General features: G+C 40.1%; 1 non-coding gene across 1 annotated transcript; it reads left to right on the top strand.

The window, feature by feature from the left end:
* The first annotated feature begins 9,391 nt into the window (after positions 1–9,391).
* Positions 9,392–9,498, top strand: LOC145566488 (small nucleolar RNA R71). Its single transcript, XR_014095432.1, has one exon. It is a non-coding gene; the product is annotated as a small nucleolar RNA R71 (small nucleolar RNA).
* The last annotated feature ends 8,961 nt before the right edge of the window (positions 9,499–18,459 follow it).

Here is an 18,459-nt window from a genome sequence, read left to right as displayed (position 1 = left end):
GAAAAACACGCGCCCGATCGGGCGAAGGGGCGCCCGATCGGGCCCGCCTTTTTTACAACGCTCCTTCTAATGTGCTGCGCCCGATCGAGCCTACGCTCACCCGATCGGGCGCGCCTTTCCTTCATGACACTCATGCGCGCAGCCGCCCGATCGGGCGTATGCTTGATCGATCGGGCCCGGTCTTCATCTTCAAGGCTTGGACTTCGATTGGGCTAGATTTCTCGGCCCAATCCATATTTCCTCTCGGGTCTCGAATACACGGTCCAATTGCCTCGTGATCCAAATAACCGAGCCCTTAGTCACCGGCTCTCACCGATCTTGGGCTCCGAAAGTGGTCGTGTCCTTCTAGCTTCCGTAGTCGATCCAATAAGGCTCGGGAAAATGCTCCAAGAGTGCAATTTCCTGTAAAATATAACTAAAACTACGAAAACACTAGAACACACAAATTAGTAATAAAAGTGGCCTGAAAGAGCCAAAAACACTACTAATGATGACCACGGGACGGGGGTAAAACACTATATAAAATAGACATATCAAACTCCCCCAAGCCAAACCTTTGCTTGTCCCTAAGCAAAGAGCTCATCAATGAACATATAAAACATACTTCACCCCAATAAACAAATCAAAAGCCAACGATTCAAGGTAAAATTAAATGAACATGCTTCAACATCAATCAATCTTATTCATCTAATCACCCTTCCTCCCCAACAATTGTCAAGTAGAGCAAACCACAAGAGCATATAGAATTCAAGACTAGTGCTCACACACTCGACTCTCATTTATGTGGCGAGTAAAGAATATACTCGATCACTCTCCATCCCAACCCCTTTAATGTGAACAATGCCCTCCCATCTCACACTTTTGTGTGTATAAAAACATTGAACGCTCATCCTACTAGTCGACTCGAAATATGCCAAGTCATAACTTGCATTGAAAAACAACACTTTCACATTTACATAACTTCTATGCACAAGGTCGGAAGGTCTTTTAAGTTTGTAATGTAAGGCTAGGGTAAAGGTAGGATAAATTTGGGATTATGTGAGAGAAAAGCTATGCATTAAGGGAGCCAAATCCTAATAAACCCATGATAAAAAATAATGATCATACACATCTCCAACATAACCAACTCCAACAACAAACCACCAAATATATACTCCAAACAATAAAAACAATCCCAACACTCACAATTTCACTCATAAAAATATGATAATGTAGAACTTGAGTGAAAAACAAATCCTTTAACTCATAACTTGAAATAATTACATTGAACTCAACTTTTTTTTCTTTTGATTAACCTTCACTTAGAACATTTGAACATCAAACATTTTTTCTTTTTTTTTTTCTTAGAAGTTCACTTTCTTTTTTTCAAATTTCTCACTTTTTTCTTTGAACTTCTTTTTTTTTCATCACACTTTTATTTTTCTCAAATATATACAACTTTCAAACTCATAAAAACAAAAATATGATCAAGAACAAATTACTTCTCAAAACCCACCCAAATTGTGCAAATAAAATGCACACTACAAACTCCCTCACCTCACTCACTAATAGCTCCCCCAAGCCAAGCTTGGGACTAGTAACCAATGGGGCAATTAAGGCTTGTAATGTGGCTATAAACAATAAAAGGGCACAAGCAACAACATGGGTGACAAGAAGGGAACAAATGTATCTAAATACTCTGAAGGCTACCTAAAAGAATGAATGCCTTCGTCCTCCTCATGTGCATAGTAATAAGTCATGAAACACTACTCATAGTTGCAAATCAATACTCAAATTTATTGACATACCAGGAATTATGGAATTATCACACATTTCCTAACCAAATCAACTAGTCAAGCACTATATTCACAAGTAGTTGGACAAAATTGACGCAAGTTTAGGAATCCAAACAATTAGACTTCAAATCATGACCAACAAATCCACAAAATTCATCATCAAATACCAAGAATCAAAACAAATTTTCTCAAGTATGGGGCATAGGGAAGTATGATTTACAATTCATTGGAACGTATTTTTGAGTTTTTTATTTTTCAAATTTTTTTTTATATTTTTCATATATAAGAAAGCAATAAAAACTACACTAGGAAAGCAAATAAAAACTATACTAGAAAGCAAATAAAGAGAGAAAAGGAAGAGAATTTCCAAGGTGAAAGAACACCCCCCAAGCCAAATCAAGCAATGCCCTCATTGACTTGGGAGAGTACCCTGCTCCTCATCCTCATCCATCCTAGAATAACTCCCGTCGTGGCTAGAACCGGCTCCTCCATGGCTAGAGCCACCACCGCCATACCCCGAACCACCGGCATAGTAGTTAGGGTCTACATTCCCACCCATACCCCCATATCCGTGGACCGAAGAGTAGTCCACATAAGTACCATAAGCACCGGGGTGCGAATACCCTCCTTGGGGGTATTGGAACCAATCGGGAGTAATGGAATCGGGAGGAATAGCCCCCCGACGGGCATAATCATCATACATTGGGTAAAGGCCCCTCCCTAGGTTCCTCTCAATAAGACCAACCCGCCCATCTAGGGTGCTTAACCTAGAGTCTAGGTTTTGCATCATACCCTCAACCCTCCCTTGCCCCGTCTCAATACGGTCTAGTTGGCTCCTAAAAGCCGAAAAGTCATATGGGGCATTTGGGTCGACATTGTAATCGACCGAGGAAGTGGGCATGCCGTAGGTGAAAGGTGGGGGTGGTTGGTAGTGGGGTGAGTGGTGAATGGGGGATTGGTGAGGTTGTGGTGAGGGGTGAGGTGGTTGAACCTCACCTTGACCATCTAACTCGAAAGTATAAGAGGGCTTTCCCCTCTCAAATTTGGTCAAGGCGGGGTTGGGTAAGGTAAAGGCTTGGTCCCTCCTACCCGATTGTCGGTGGACAATCCACCAAGTATCACTCCCCACCGGTTGTACCCAGTTCAAGCTCCCTAAATAGGGTAGGTCCATTAGGTTCGATCCCACAACTTTCCTATGGCCATCGGGGTTCCAACCTAAGTGTTTCCTAGCTATATGGGTCACTAACCCCCCAAAGTAAATAGGCGCTCTAGACCTACTAGCCTCGGCCGCATTGGCCGCCCTTTGGAAATGGTTGGCTATCCTATGGGGTATGTTTAATTTTTCAGAATTAGGGATTAAATAGGATGCTAATAATTCCAATTCATTCCTCCGAACATTTGCCGGTTCATGCCTCCCAAAAATGGTGAGGCCGACAAATCTTTGCCAAAGTTTGGGGACGGGATGTTGAATCCACGTCCCTTTGGCATGTTGGAGGTTCACTAAATCCTCCCCGGTTAACCTCTTATAGACCACGGCGGTGTGGTCTTGAGAGGGTTCAATAGGCTTGTCCGATTTTAAGTCAAACAACTTTCCAAATTCTTTTAAAGTTAGTCTCACATCGTTGTTTAACAATCGAAATTGTACATGAGTGATAAGTGCATTCATTTTAATAACATTAAAACTTGAGACAAATTCCAATGTTAAATAATCATAAGTATCGTGGCACATTTGAAAAAAACCACTCATGCCTATGCCCTTAAACAATTTTTCTACGTATTTATCAAGACCTAGCCTAGCTAATGTAGGATGATGAATGAAACGGGTAGAAATTACCTGACGATCGATGAGGTTGATCATCCAAACCCGTTGCTCCTCCGAGGTGATTACAACCTCCTCCCATCCCGGAATTTGAAGGTCCGGGTTAATTGTTGGTTGTGGTGCACTTGAGCTCTCACCCCTTTGATTCCTTGAACGCTTGGAGGCCATTGTCTTTGAAAATAGTGGAAAAATTGAGGATTCTCTCTCTTAGGATTTGAGAAAAGTTGAGAGAAAATTGTGGAAAATTAGTATAGATTGTAGAGGAAGATGAGGGGAGATGGAATATGTAAGAATTTTTTATTTTGGATGGAGGAATTAGGGAAGATCTTGGATTGAAGTGTAAGTTTAAGGTTTGAAAATGGAGGTTTTAGAGAGAGAAAGTGAATAAAGAAGATGAAATAAGGAGAAAATGAGGAAAGAAAGAAGAGAAAAGAAAATAAAGGGGGGTCGGCCTGAAGGCGCGCCCGATCAGGCGAGCCTCGCCCGATCGGGCGCGAACGCGAACGAAATTTTCGCCCTTTGCTCGCCCGATCAGGCGAGCTTCGCCCGACATATCTTTTTCTTTTACTCGATTTTCCAAAAAAATTGCCCGATCAGGCGAAAATTGCCCCTGAATCCAACTGTGGTTGCGCGCCCGATCGGGCGAATTTAGTTCCGATTTTTAGCTCGCTTTCGCGCCCGATCGGGCAACGTAGCCCGATCGGGAGAAATTGCTGCTGAATTCTGGGTAGCTTGCGTGCCCGATCGGGCGAGCCTAGCCCGATCGGGCCTGAGAGAGCCTTATCCCTCGATTTCGTTTCTTCTTCAAAAATTTTCTAAGTCTTTATACCTGTCAAATTCATACCTGTACAACAACACTTAAAACTGGTGAAATATCACTCTCCTCGCCTCTCTAAAAAAAATAAAAATAAAATAAGAAAAATTAAGGAAAAGGAAAAACTAGCCTAGAAAGCATGAAATACGGATTGCCTCCCGCAAAGCGCTGGTTTATCTAGGTCCCGCACGACCTTCTCACCACCTTGAAGCTCATGTTGGAAGTGGAGTTAGGAGAGTCTCCTCCACATCTCTAATGGTAGCACCTTCATGATACAATTTCAACCTTTGGCCATTCACCTTGAATTCTTCACCTTTGTCATTCACCAACTCTACCAAACCAAATTTGTTCACCTTTGTGACAGTGAAGGGACCGGACCATCTAGACTTCAACTTTCCTGGGAAAATTTTCAATCTAGAATTAAAGAGAAGAACCTTATCGCCCGGTGCAAACTCTCTTGGTAAGATCCTCTTGTCATGCCACTTCTTGGTCTTCTCCTTGTAGATCCGCGCACTATCATATGCCGAAAATCTAAACTCATCCAACTCATTGAGTTGAAGGAGTCTCTTCTTACCCGCGGCCTTAGAATCTATATTAAGCTCTTTGATCGCCCAAAAAGCTTTGTACTCCAATTCTACGGGAAGATGACATGCCTTACCATAAACCAATCTATAAGGTGAAGTACCGATCGGTGTCTTAAATGCTGTTCGGTATGCCCAAAGTGTGTCATCAAGCTTCATGCTCCAATCTTTCCTTGACTTGGCTACTACCTTTTCTAGGATCGCCTTGATTTCCCTATTAGAGACCTCAACTTGACCACTAGTTTGAGGGTGGTAACTAAGCCCTGTTCTGTGATATACGCCATACTTCTTGAGGAGGTTATCCAATTGTCTTTCATGGAAGTGGGTACCCCCATCACTAATAATAGCTCGTGGAACACCAAACCTGGGAAATATGATCTTCTTGAAGAGCTTAATGACTACCTTGGAATCATTTGTTGGTGAAGCTATGGCTTCTACCCACTTGGACACATAATCTACGGCTACAAGTATGTAACAATTCCCATTGGAAGATGGGAACGACCCCATATAGTCGATACCCCAAACATCAAATATTTCAACTTCGAGAATTCCAGCTTGGGGCATCTCATGCCTCCGCGAAATGTTGCCAGTCCTCTGGCAAGAGTCACGAGCATGCACAAAAGTGTTAGCATCTTTAAACATAGTAGGCCAAAAGAAGCCTGACTCATTAATCTTAGCCACCGTTTTAGTGGGGCCATGATGTCCACCATAGGGTGAAGTATGACAACTGGTAAGGGCGCCGTGAACCTCCCATTCGGGAACACACCTGCGAAATAATCCATCTGCACACTCACGAAACAAAAAAGGGTCATCCCAAAAATAATGTTTAACATCATAAAGGAATTTCTTTTTCTGTTGGTAGGACAAGTCAGGAGGTAGAGTACCACCCACTATATAGTTAGCAAAATCGGCGTACCAAGGGTGATGCTCTACAACTGCATACAGGTTATCATCAGGGAAAGAATCATCTATAGGTAAAGAATCCTTACCCTCATCATACCTGATACGTGACAAGTGGTCTGCCACTACGTTCTCTGCTCCCTTTTTATCTTTTATTTCAATGTTGAAATCTTGGAGCAAGAGAACCCAACGGAGTAGCCTTGGCTTTGATTCCGCCTTGGCTATCAAGTATTTCAATGCTGCATGATCAGTAAAAACAATGACTTTAGAACCAACTAGATATGATCTAAATTTTTCTAAAGCATAAATAACAGCAAGAAACTCCTTTTCTGTGGTGGCATAGTTGACTTGGGCTTCATCTAAGGTTTTGCTAGCATAATAAATAGCATGCAAAACCTTGTCCTTCCTCTGTCCGAGCATGGTTCCTAGTGCATAGTCACTTGCGTCACACATGATCTCGAAAGGAAGGTTCCAATCGGGAGCACATATGATGGGTGCCGATATCAAAGCCTGCTTAATCCTGTTAAAAGCCTCAAGACACTCGTCAGTAAAAATAAATAGGGCATCCTTGAGCAAGAGCTGTGTCAGTGGTTTAGCAATTTTTGAAAAATCTTTGATAAAGCGGCGATAGAACCCCGCATGACCCAAGAAGCTTCTAACTCCCTTAACATTGACTGGGGGAGGTAATTGCTCAATCACTGATATTTTAGCTTTGTCTACTTGTATGCCCTTATCAGATATAATATGGCCAAGGACTACTCCCTCTGTCACCATAAAGTGACATTTCTCCCAATTAAGTACTAAGTTGCACTCTTCACATCTTTTCAAAATTTTAGCGAGATTAATTAAGCATGAATCAAATGAAGAACCATATACGCTAAAATCATCCATAAAGACCTCCATAATAGACTCTATGAAATCAGAAAAAATGCTCATCATGCAACGTTGAAAGGTAGCAGGAGCATTACATAAACCAAAGGGCATTCTACGATATGCAAAAGTGCCATAAGGGCATGTAAAGGTGGTCTTTTCCTGATCTTCAGGGTGAATCGGAATGTGGAAAAATCCCGAATACCCGTCCAAATAGCAAAAGAATTTGTGATTAGCTAACCTCTCAAGCATTTGATCAATAAAGGGGAGAGGGAAGTGATCCTTTTTAGTGGCGATATTTAGTCTACGATAATCTATGCACATACGCCACCCTGTTACAGTTCTAGTGGGAATTAATTCATTTTTATCATTAGTAATCACAGTCATCCCACCCTTCTTCGGTACTACCTGCACATGACTTACCCACTTGGAGTCAGAAATAGGATAGATGAAACCTGCATCAAGTAATTTCATCACCTCTTTCTTGACTACTTCCTGCATGTTTGGATTTAATCTTCGTTGGGGTTGAATGCAGGGCTTGTAATTTTCCTCTAGATAAATCCTGTGCATGCAAAAATCAGGGCTAATACCCTTGAGATCATCAATACTGTACCCTATAGCCTTCTTATGGGTTTTGAGGACCCCTAGAAGTTGGGAAGATTGTAGGTTAGTGAGTGCAGTACTGATGATCACGGGGTGTAGTTCCTGCTCATCTAGAAAAACATATTTTAAATGAGAAGGGAGAGGTTTTAGCTCAGGTTTCTTGACCTCTGCAGGTTTTGATTCCTGAACTAAATTTACTACCTTCATTGTCTCCTTGGGGCTTAACTCTTCTAAGGAAAGAGCCTTTTCAATACTTTGTACCTCATTACCCCAAATGCTTGCATTGTCGCTAGATAAATTCCCGCAGAGAACTTCCTCTAAGGGATCCTTCGCAAGAACCTGTGGCAAGCTATCAACACAAATATCGTCCATTATATCAATTGTATCAATATAACAACAATTTTCCTCTAACATAGGCCCTTTCAAAACCTTCCCTAAATTAAAGGTAACATTATCGTCACCTACAGAAAGGGTTAGTTTACCATTTTTCACATCAATAATAGCTCCTGCAGTGTGGAGGAAAGGCCTACCTAATATAATGGGTATTTGTGTGTCCTCTGCCATATCCAAAACAACAAAATCAACCGGAATAAAAAATTTACCAACTCTGACAGGTACGTCCTCTAAAATACCTAAGGGATATTTTACCGAACGATCTGCCATTTGCAAAGTTATTTTAGTAATTTTTAATTCTCCCATATTTAATTTAGCGCAGATAAAGGATGGCATGACACTGACACTAGCACCCAAATCACATAAAGCTTTATCAATAAAAACATTCCCAATGTGACAAGGGATAGAAAAACTACCAGGATCCTTTAATTTAGGAGGGGATTTATTTTGCAAATAAGCGCTACACTCCTCTGTGAAAGCTACAATTTCTACTTCATTAAAGGCCCTTTTCCTAGTTAGAATGTCTTTCATGAATTTAGCATAGGCAGGTACTTGAGTGATTAAATCAGTGAAAGGAACTGTTACCTGCAGGTTTTTCACAACCTCTAAAAACTTACCGAATTGTTTATCAAGCTTACTCTTCAGTTGTCTATTAGGGAATGGAAGCTTGATAACTGGGCTCTGTACATCTCCTCTTTTATCCTACAATTTACCCTGCACAGAAACATTAGTAGGGTTAGTATCTTTTTGTAGCCCTGCAGGGCTAGCAGGATTACCGTTTGGTATAGAGGAATCTAGATCAGAAACTGGTCCATCTTCCTTTGGCATAGGAGGTCCATCATAATGTGAACCACTCCTTAGAGTGATTGCATTAGCATGATCTGTAGGATGGATAGGTTGCGATGGTAGAGCTCCCTGCTGACGGGATTGTAGGGTAGATGAAAGTTGTGCAATTTGATTGTCCATGATTTTATTATGGGCTAGAATAGAATCAATTTGCGCATCCCTACTCTCCATATGCTTTTGCATATTAGCTAGCATCGCTCTAATTTCTGTCATGGCAGGGTCGGAAGATGATGAGGGTGATGCTTGGCTTTTCTGGCCGGCATTTTGCTGTGGTGGGAGTTGCTGTTGTGGTTGTTGTGGAGGTGGAGGGTTTTGTACATTGGTACTCAGGTATGAAAGATAAGGATGGTTTTTATAACCGGCATTGTAGGAATTGGAATAGGGGTTATTTTGCCTATAAGTTTGGAAGGCATTAATTTGTTCCATAGAGCTCCTACAATCTTGCTCCCAATGACCTATAATTCCACAATTTTCACAAAAAGCTTCATGGTTAGCAACAGCAGAAACATTAGCTACAGAGTTAGGAGCAGCAGTAAGATTATCTAATTTTTGGCAAATAGATGTTAATTGAGCTTGCAAAAAGGATACGGAATCGACATTATGTTTTCCCTTATTTGCAAACCCCCTCGGATTCCCATATTGGGAATTGTGTATTGCCATGTCTTCGATAACCTGTCCTGCATCATCCACATTTAAATTCATAAACCTCCCACTAGCTGCCGAATCTAGTACTGATCTAGAAGAATTTCCAAGTCCATTATAAAATGCTTGGATCAATTGCCATTGTGCTAGATTGTGGTGGGGGCACTCTCTCTGTAGATCCTTGAACCTCTCCCAAGCCTCATATAACGTTTCGTCGGCCTCTTGAGCGAAGTTCTGAATAGCACTTCTTAGTACCGCTGTTCTCTCTGCAGGATAATATTTATTATAGAAATTCAAAGCAAGAGTTTCCCAGTCAGTAATACCAAGTGCAATTCTATTCAAACCATTAAACCATAATTTTGCTTTGCCACATAATGAAAAGGGGAAAATAATCTCCCTGATTTGGTCCTGCGTGACCCCGGCTTGTCTAATGGTGTTACAATATTGACAGAAATCTGCAATGTGAAGATTAGGATCTTCACCCTTATCTCCGCTGAACTGCTTCCTCTCTATCATAGTGATAAATTGGGGCTTGATCTCAATTTGAACTCCATCTAGAGCCGGAGTAGGAGTAAGGTGCGGGAAATCTGTGAGCTTCGGTTGCGAATAATCACTAAGTTTCTTCTGGGCCGTCATCTCTGATTCTGAATCTGAAGGAATATCTGTATCACTAGAATCAGGGGGAGGATCTCTTCGATCGTTGTCCTCCTTAGAACCCGCCAGAATTTGTCTATAGAGTCTCCTTTGCCTATGAAAAGAACGCTCGATCTCAGGATCAAAAGGGATGTCACCTGATCTAGAACACCTGGGCATAAACAAAGAACTAAAGACAAATATGATATTTGCCTCAAAGAACTAATGTTCTCTGAGGCAAAAGGGGGATAATCTAGACTACAAAAATATAATCAGAAAATAAAAATAAAACCGTTTCCCCGGCAACGACGCCAAATTTTGACATGGTAAAGTCGTGTCCCCTAATAAAAAATAATTACCTAAATCACTAACTAAGGTAGATAGGGAAGTAGGGTCGAACTCCACAAGGAAACAAGTCTTTTTAGTTCTAATTAATTATTATATTCTAAATTATCCAAGTAACCAATGTTTTTAGTGTGAGATCTATACTACGAAGAATAAGTTTAAGGAGAAAAGAAACAATAATAAGAAGGCCTAGGGTCACAGGTTCACCAATAATTAATATTCCGGGATATAACAAAATAATTAATAATTAACAATGCATAGATAATATGATTAACAGGCTCTCGCAATTTATTAACCAACATAGATCTAACAGGCTCTCGCAATTTATTAGACCTAAGTTCCTATAAAAAATAGCCTTTAATATTAAATCAACATCTGCTCGATTCATCAATTCAATATTGCTAAACATTCACAATCAAATTACATCTGCTCGATTCATAATCTAATTGCAAAGAATTAAAACAATTCAATAGGAAATTATTATGCAAAATCAACAATCAATAATAACAATCTATCCCTTCATATTAATCATGGATCCCCATAAACCCTAGAATTAAACTACTCACTAATCATCATAACTAAACCAATCAAATAAATAAATAAGAACATAATCAAGAAAACAATTAAAATAGCTGAAATTAAAAAGGGAAGAAATTGTACCAAACTAAATATGGAATTAATTAAGGAATTAAGAACAAGAGTTTAGGGAGAATTTAAGAGAGAGAAAAATACTAAGTAGAGAGAGAAAGTCTAAGAGAAAAGAGGTAAGTAAATAATCCATACAAAACGTATATATACTTCTCCTAAAACACGAATTAAACTAAGCCTAATCAGACTTTAGAAAAACACGCGCCCGATCGGGCGAAGGGGCGCCCGATCGGGCTCGCCTTTTTTACAACGCTCCTTCTAATGTGCTGCGCCCGATCGAGCCTACGCTCACCCGATCGGGCGCGCCTTTCCTTCATGGCACTCATGCGCGCAGCCGCCCAATCGGGCGTATGCTTGATCGATCGGGCCCGGTCTTCATCTTCAAGGCTTGGACTTCGATTGGGCTAGATTTCTCGGCCCAATCCATATTTCCTCTCGGGTCTCGAATACACGGTCCAATTGCCTCGTGATCCAAATAACCGAGCCCTTAGTCACCGGCTCTCACCGATCTTGGGCTCAGAAAGTGGTCGTGTCCTTCTAGCTTCCGTAGTCGATCCAATAAGGCTCGGGAAAATGCTCCAAGAGTGCAATTTCCTGTAAAATACAACTAAAACTACGAAAACACTAGAACACACAAATTAGTAATAAAAGTGGCCCGAAAGAGCCAAAAACACTACTAATGATGACCACGGGACGGGGGTAAAACACTATATAAAATAGAAATATCAGAACTCCATAAGAAATATGATGAGCTTCCACTTCCGAAAGAAGAACCTAAAAGAGAATTCGCACCAGTGAGAACAACTTATGAGGCAAAGCACTTTCCCTTATAAGTCACTAAAAAACCCAAGAAGAGCAATAGAATCTACACTCCAATTGGGATCCCATATGCGCAAATGTTCGAAATGCTCTCCGAGAGTGGCGAGGTCAAACCTCTCGAACCGAGACCATTCGAATCATTAAAAAGGACAGATAGATATTACTGTCAGTATCATCAATCATGGGTTCACACTATAGAAAACTGTTTCAAATTCAAGGATTTGGTACAGAAAAAGATTGATGAAAAGAAACTACTCCAAGTTCAGCAAGAAGAGGATGCGACCATCAATGGAGTTTGGGACAGTGATGAAGAAGATGTCTATCTAAAGGACATAGTAGGACATTCACCTTCTGTGTCATACACCACAGATGACATTTGGGGTGAAGAAGATTCATCAATAGAAGTCCTCACAAGATCTGGGAGAATGCAACCTCCCGTTTCAACACAACCTATGCCAACCATACACCAAGTTCCCATACCTATCATCGAAGACAATGCCATTGTTAAACAGTTTAAGAAGACAAAAGTTGAGATGAATGTGTGGAAACTTCTGGCAACATCTCGAGAACATAGGTTGGCTGTAATGAATGCTTGGACAAAATCGGGATAGATTCTGACACTACTCCTGAGGGACTAGCCAACTTCCTCACAAGTGACCTTCCTAGTCCGATTAATTTGATCACCTTTTCTGACAAAGATTTACCCCCAGAAGGTGACAAACATTACAAGGCATTAAACCTCACAGTAGTTTGCAAGAGGATGAATGTTCCTATGACTCTTGTAGACAATGGATCGGCTATCAATGTCTGTCCGCTTAGAACTGCGAGGATGCTCGGCATAAGGGATGAAGACTTAACTCCGTCCACACAAGGGATAAGAGCCTACGATAACACTCGTCGTCAAGCTCTTGGCAAGATTACCCTAAATGTAACGGCAGGAGCAATAGAACATGCTACTACTTTCCAAGTAGTGGACATCAAAGCTTCATTCAACTTATTGTTGGGACGCCCTTGGCTTCATGATCTAAAGGCCGTCCCTTCATCTCTCCACCAACAAGTAAAAGCTATAGTTGGGGGAATTCCAATTACTATAGATGCTTTGCCTATGAGGATTAAATCCATAGAGAATCCAATCATTAATGTAGAGCACGACGAAGATGATGAAGATTTGTGGGGCTTTAACGAAGAAGTCTCCTTAATCCAGGAGGATGAAAGGACCCCTCTTTGCCATGACCCCCATTCCAACATGATTGTTAACGCCATGCTGAAGAAACAAGGACACTTTCCTGGGATGACCTTAGGAAAGAAGAAAGGAATGGCAAAATCACTGGAGTCACCTGGCCTCCCTAAGTTAGATACTTTCGGACTTGGTTTTGAATCGACTCGGAAAGATCTCAAGTGAGCCCAGGAAAAGTTGAAAGCACGTAGGGACCCTCGCATTCAAAAGAAAGCAATTCCAATGGATCAATACCCTCTTACACTTAATGGCCAGTTCATAAAAGAAGGAGAGGACTATCCATGCCATGAATTTCCCGAGCCATTTGTTGTAAACGGCATAAGACAATCGGGATTCGAGATTTTCTTGGATTGCTACTTCACTGATGAAATCCCAACTCTCGTCCATAAGGAGAAAGCACCCCCATGCTTTGACTTTAACGTCATGGGATTACTGTTTGGGCGAGAAAATAATGAGCCAACTTATGAAGAAGATAACTCCTCGCTCATTCAAACAGTCCTACAAAGTGAAAGCTTCGACCCCTCGAAGCTAATTACTCCAGCTGAAGGATCACTACAAGGGTGGCGCAAGACTATCAAGGTGACTACTCCAAGCAGAAGAAAGATATCAATCACGACAGGATAAGGACCGGTGTTTGAGGAGTCGTCTGAGTCAGAGTTTGAGTCGGAGTCTCTCCCTCTAGAGTTTTCTAAGTCTTTAGTAGTAACACCTCCCCCTCTTATTTCTTCTCCTAGGATAGTTAGTGATCTAGTCCCTGAGGACATATCACTCTTTGATGTAATGATCTCAGAGTATAATAACATTTCTCATTCTCCTTACTTCTTGTGTTCTTCCCTAACCTAAGATGACGATGAAAAAGACAAAGAAATTATTAAAGCAATGGAAACACTCGAAAAGAAAACACCGGTAATTGAAGAAACTGAAACAGTTGACATCTGAAATGATTCAACTCATAAAAGAGAAGTTAAAATCGGATTAACATTGAATAAGCAAGAAAGAACCGATTTAATTAACCTACTTAAAGAATTTATCGATGTATTTGCTTGGTCATATGAAGACATGCCAGGCATTAATAGAGAAATAGCTCAACACACCATACCACTAATTCCAGGAATGAAACCTGTAAAACAAAAGTTACGTCGAATGAAACCCGACGTAGCACTTAAAATAAAAGAAGAAGTTCAAAAACAGATAACCGCATGTTTCATCAAGGTATCCAAATACCCCGAATGGGTCGCCAACGTCGTCCTAGTTCCGAAGAAAGACAAAAGGGTAAGGATGTGTGTCGACTATCGAGATCTAAATAAGGCAAGTCCAAAGGACGACTTCCCTTTGCCACACATTGATATTCTAGTAGATAACACGGCAAATCACGCGCTTCTTTCATTTATGGATGGATACGCAGGTTACAACCAGATTCTCACGGCAGAAGAAGACATGGAGAAAACAACATTTATAACACCATGGGGCACTTATTGTTACACGGTAATGCCATTCGGGTTGAAAAACGCGGGTGCTACTTACCAACGTGTAGCAACTGCCTTACTCCATGACATGATGCACAAAGAAGTCGAAGTATATGTCGACGACATGATTGTAAAATCAAAAGACCGTCCAGGCCATCATCAAGTAGCCTTAAGGAAATTTTTCGAAAGGCTAAGAAAATATAATATGAGGTTGAATCCATCTAAGTGTGCTTTTGGAGTCACCTTAGGCAAGCTCTTGGGTTACGTCATAAGCTCTAGAGGAATAGAGGTAGACCCAACCAAGATCAAAGCAATCATGTCCATGCCACCGCCCAAGACCGAGAAACAGATTCGAGGATTTATTGGCCGGTTGCAATACATAAGTAGGTTCATATCAAAACTGACAACGATATGTGAACCAATCTTCAAAAAACTCAAGAAGAATGTACCAGTAATATGGGATGACGAGTGTCAAAAAGCCTTTGAAAAGATCAAATCCTATCTCGCAAATCCTCCCGTATTAGCACCAGCACTTCCCGGAATACCCCTTAGGTTATATCCGACGGTTACCAAAGAGACAATGGAAGCTATGCTAGCACAAGAGGTAGAAGGCAAAGAGAACGCAATTTACTACTTAAGCAAAAAGATGTTCGAATTTGAAGCACGCTACACACCGCTTGAGAAATTGTGCCTCACCTTGGTGTGGGCCACAACTAAGCTAAGACATTACATGTTGGTGCATACCGTCTTCGTAGTCTCCCGATTAGATCCACTCAAATATCTATTCGAGAAATCTACACTCAATGGACGCATATCAAGATGGATAGTCAATCTAGCCCAGTTTGATGTGAGATTCATGCCACAAAAAGCTATCAAAGGATCCGTGGTGTAAGACTTTCTAGCAGATTTTCCAATAGAAGACTCGATGCCAATGCAAGACAATGAATTTCCAGATGAAGACCTAATGGTTACTGAAGATGATACTTGGACCTTGTATTTCGACGGAGCCTCAAATCAAAAGGGATGTGGCATTGGAGTACTACTAGTATCACCTAAAGAGGAGCATGTTCCAATCTCCATAAAGCTTGATTTCGACGTTACCAACAATGCTGCTGAATATGAAGCATGCGTGGTAGGCCTTGAAACAGCTTTGACATTGGGAGTAAAGAAGTTAAGGATATTCGGAGACTCTTCTTTGATCATAAATCAGATATCTAAGAGGTGGAAAGTAAGGAGCGAAAGCCTAGCCCCTTACCAAACCTATCTGGAAACTCTTACCGATCAGTTAGAGAAGGTAGAATACACATATCTACCTAGAGAAGAAAATCAATTTGCTGATGCTTTGGCAAGATTAGCTTCAATGGTTAGGATTCCCACGGAAATCGAGCAAATGCCTCTAACTATTGAAAAAAGGCACAAACCAGCATACATCCAGGCCATAGAAGACGATGAAGTAGTCCAAGGCGAAGAAGAAGAAGAAGAAGAAGAAGAAGAAGAAGAACCATGGTACACGGACATACTCAATTATGTCACCAATGGAGAATACCCTCCTCATGCTGACAAAAGAGCAAAACGAGCATTAAGACTTTTGGCTTCTCAATATGTACTCATAGACAACGAGCTGCATAAAAGGGTACCTAAAGGTTGAGCTGTCCTATGCGTAGGAAAGAAGGATGCACAAAGAGCAATGCGAATAGTCCACGAAGGAATCTGTGGGACACATATAAATGGCAAAATGTTAGTCCAGAAAATAATACGAGAAGGATATTATTGGACTACAATGAATAGGGATTGCCATCAATACGTAAAAAGATGCCCTAAGTGCAAAATTTATGCCAATTTACAACATGTTCCTCCATCTTTGCTCTACACCTACACATCGCCATGACCATTCTCTACATGGGGAATTGACATCATTGGCAAAATCACTCCCCAAGGAACAGGAGGCCACGAATTTATCCTAGTAGCAATCGACTACTTCACAAAGTGGGTCGAAGCGCAATCGTACGCTAAACTCACTGCAAAACATGTAGCACTCTTTATCGAGAGAAATATTATTTGTCGATACGGAGTCCCACATGAAATGATAAGTGACAATAGAACTCACTTTCAAGACGAATGTGAGGAATTGCTAAAAAATATGGCATTCAACATCATCATTCTTCCCCTTATAGACCTCAAGCAAACGGAGTAGTCGAGGCAGCTAATAAAAATTTAATCACTATCATCGAGAAAATGACGGAGAATTATAAGGATTGGCCTGACAAGCTTCACTTCGCATTGTAGGGTTATCGCACGTCAATCCATACATCAACAGGAAATACGCCATTTTCCTTGGTATATGGAATGTATGCTGTAGGGAATAAATTTCAAGCTTTAAACCCCTAGCTTGAACCCCACTGTGATCATACACTAAAGTACGGTGGCGTCCAAAAGGGAAGAAGATAGAGCAAAAGAGTCGCCAACAAGTTTTAGGAACTTTTAAACCGTTCACGAGGTGAAGGTTACACCCCTTAACGATCCAAGAGATCGTCAACTCCATAAGGTCTAGAACCAAATAAGGGTTCGGGGATGAAGGTACAAATCCAACCTAAAAGAGATTGAACCTGCCCTAATAATAGGCCTCTACTTTATTCTGATCGTATTCATGTGCGCTTTCTAATTAACATGCAATCAATAGGATTAACCCTAAACCTGTTTAATCTATGTTGGTTGAATTTAATGCACAAATAAACTATTATTGACGATCACTTGAATTATAATCACAATTAACCCTAAACAAGATTATTAATTATATTATTAAGCGTGATTACAAGTACAAAATTCCCTTTAAACATGCATAAAAGGCGTGATCAAGCAATAACAACAAATATAATATCAAGCAACATAATAATAATCAATATCATGAATAATAATTATAATAATCATAATAATAATAATATCATCATAAATAAAATAATCATCATCAAAATAATATTCATAATCATCATGAATTATAACAATTATAATCATAATCATAATCATGTTAATATTAAAGCATAATAATAGCAAGATCCTAGGCATGATACTAACAAGATTAATAACAAAATCTAGCATGTCACTAAGCAATAAAAATCAAATCTTTAACCCTAACATGATACTAACAATTATAAATATTAGGAAGAACATAGGAAACATCGCGGGAATCATAATAAGCATATTTGATATTATAACCTTTTCCCTAAACATGATACTAGGAATATCATAATAACAATATAAACATGATATCTACATCATAATATCAATAAAAACCATTAAAGCACTTACTTTGATGCCTCGTACCTCTTTCTTTCACGTCTAGGGCGAAGGCAACTTCGAACATGGCTAGGTGTTTCTAGATCTTGCGAATGCGAAATTTTGTATTTGAAAACAAAGTTTAGAAAAAGAGAAAGATGAGAGAATGCTAATTAAAACTGATTGTAGATGAGAACTCGTGAATTATGAGAATTGGTGAATAGGTGAGAATAAGAGAGAATTGAAAACTGGTTTTAAAAATAAGAATCGATGAAATCTGGTTATCCAAAACGGAGTTTTTAATACGTAATTTATAGAGAAATTAGCCAAAAAGATAAAATATCAAAACAGAGTCCTTGGCGTACGCAAAACGAGGTTGGCGTACCTAAAATAGAGCTGGCGCCAGCACCAGCTTATTGGCGCCAGGCGCTGATTTCAGAAATTCACGCGTTTTTGTTTTTATCATATCTTTTGATCCAGAAGTCTAAATAAGGCATATAACATGTCGTTGGAAAGATATTAAAGTCTAATTTCTAACCCAATTAGAATCAGATTAAAATATTATGTAGATAAAAAGATATGGTCAAAATAGTGGAAGGGTGTCAGTTTTGGATAAAGTTTCATGTCTCATTCATATCTTTTTCGTTATAACTCGGATTTAATATTATAATATATCATTGGAAAGATAATTTCAAGATCTATCCAATCATATAAAATTTGGATAAATATTATGAGGCACGAAAATAAAATCTGAATATATTCCACTTCGTACAAAACAAGGATACTTAAAAGGAG

The sequence above is a fragment of the Chenopodium album genome, chromosome 1, assembly GCF_948465745.1.
Source record: "Chenopodium album chromosome 1, dcCheAlbu1.1, whole genome shotgun sequence".
NCBI classification, from domain to species: Eukaryota; Viridiplantae; Streptophyta; class Magnoliopsida; order Caryophyllales; family Amaranthaceae; genus Chenopodium; species Chenopodium album.
Note: the sequence above shows the minus strand (reverse complement) of the source record. Positions and strands in the feature narration are given on the sequence as shown.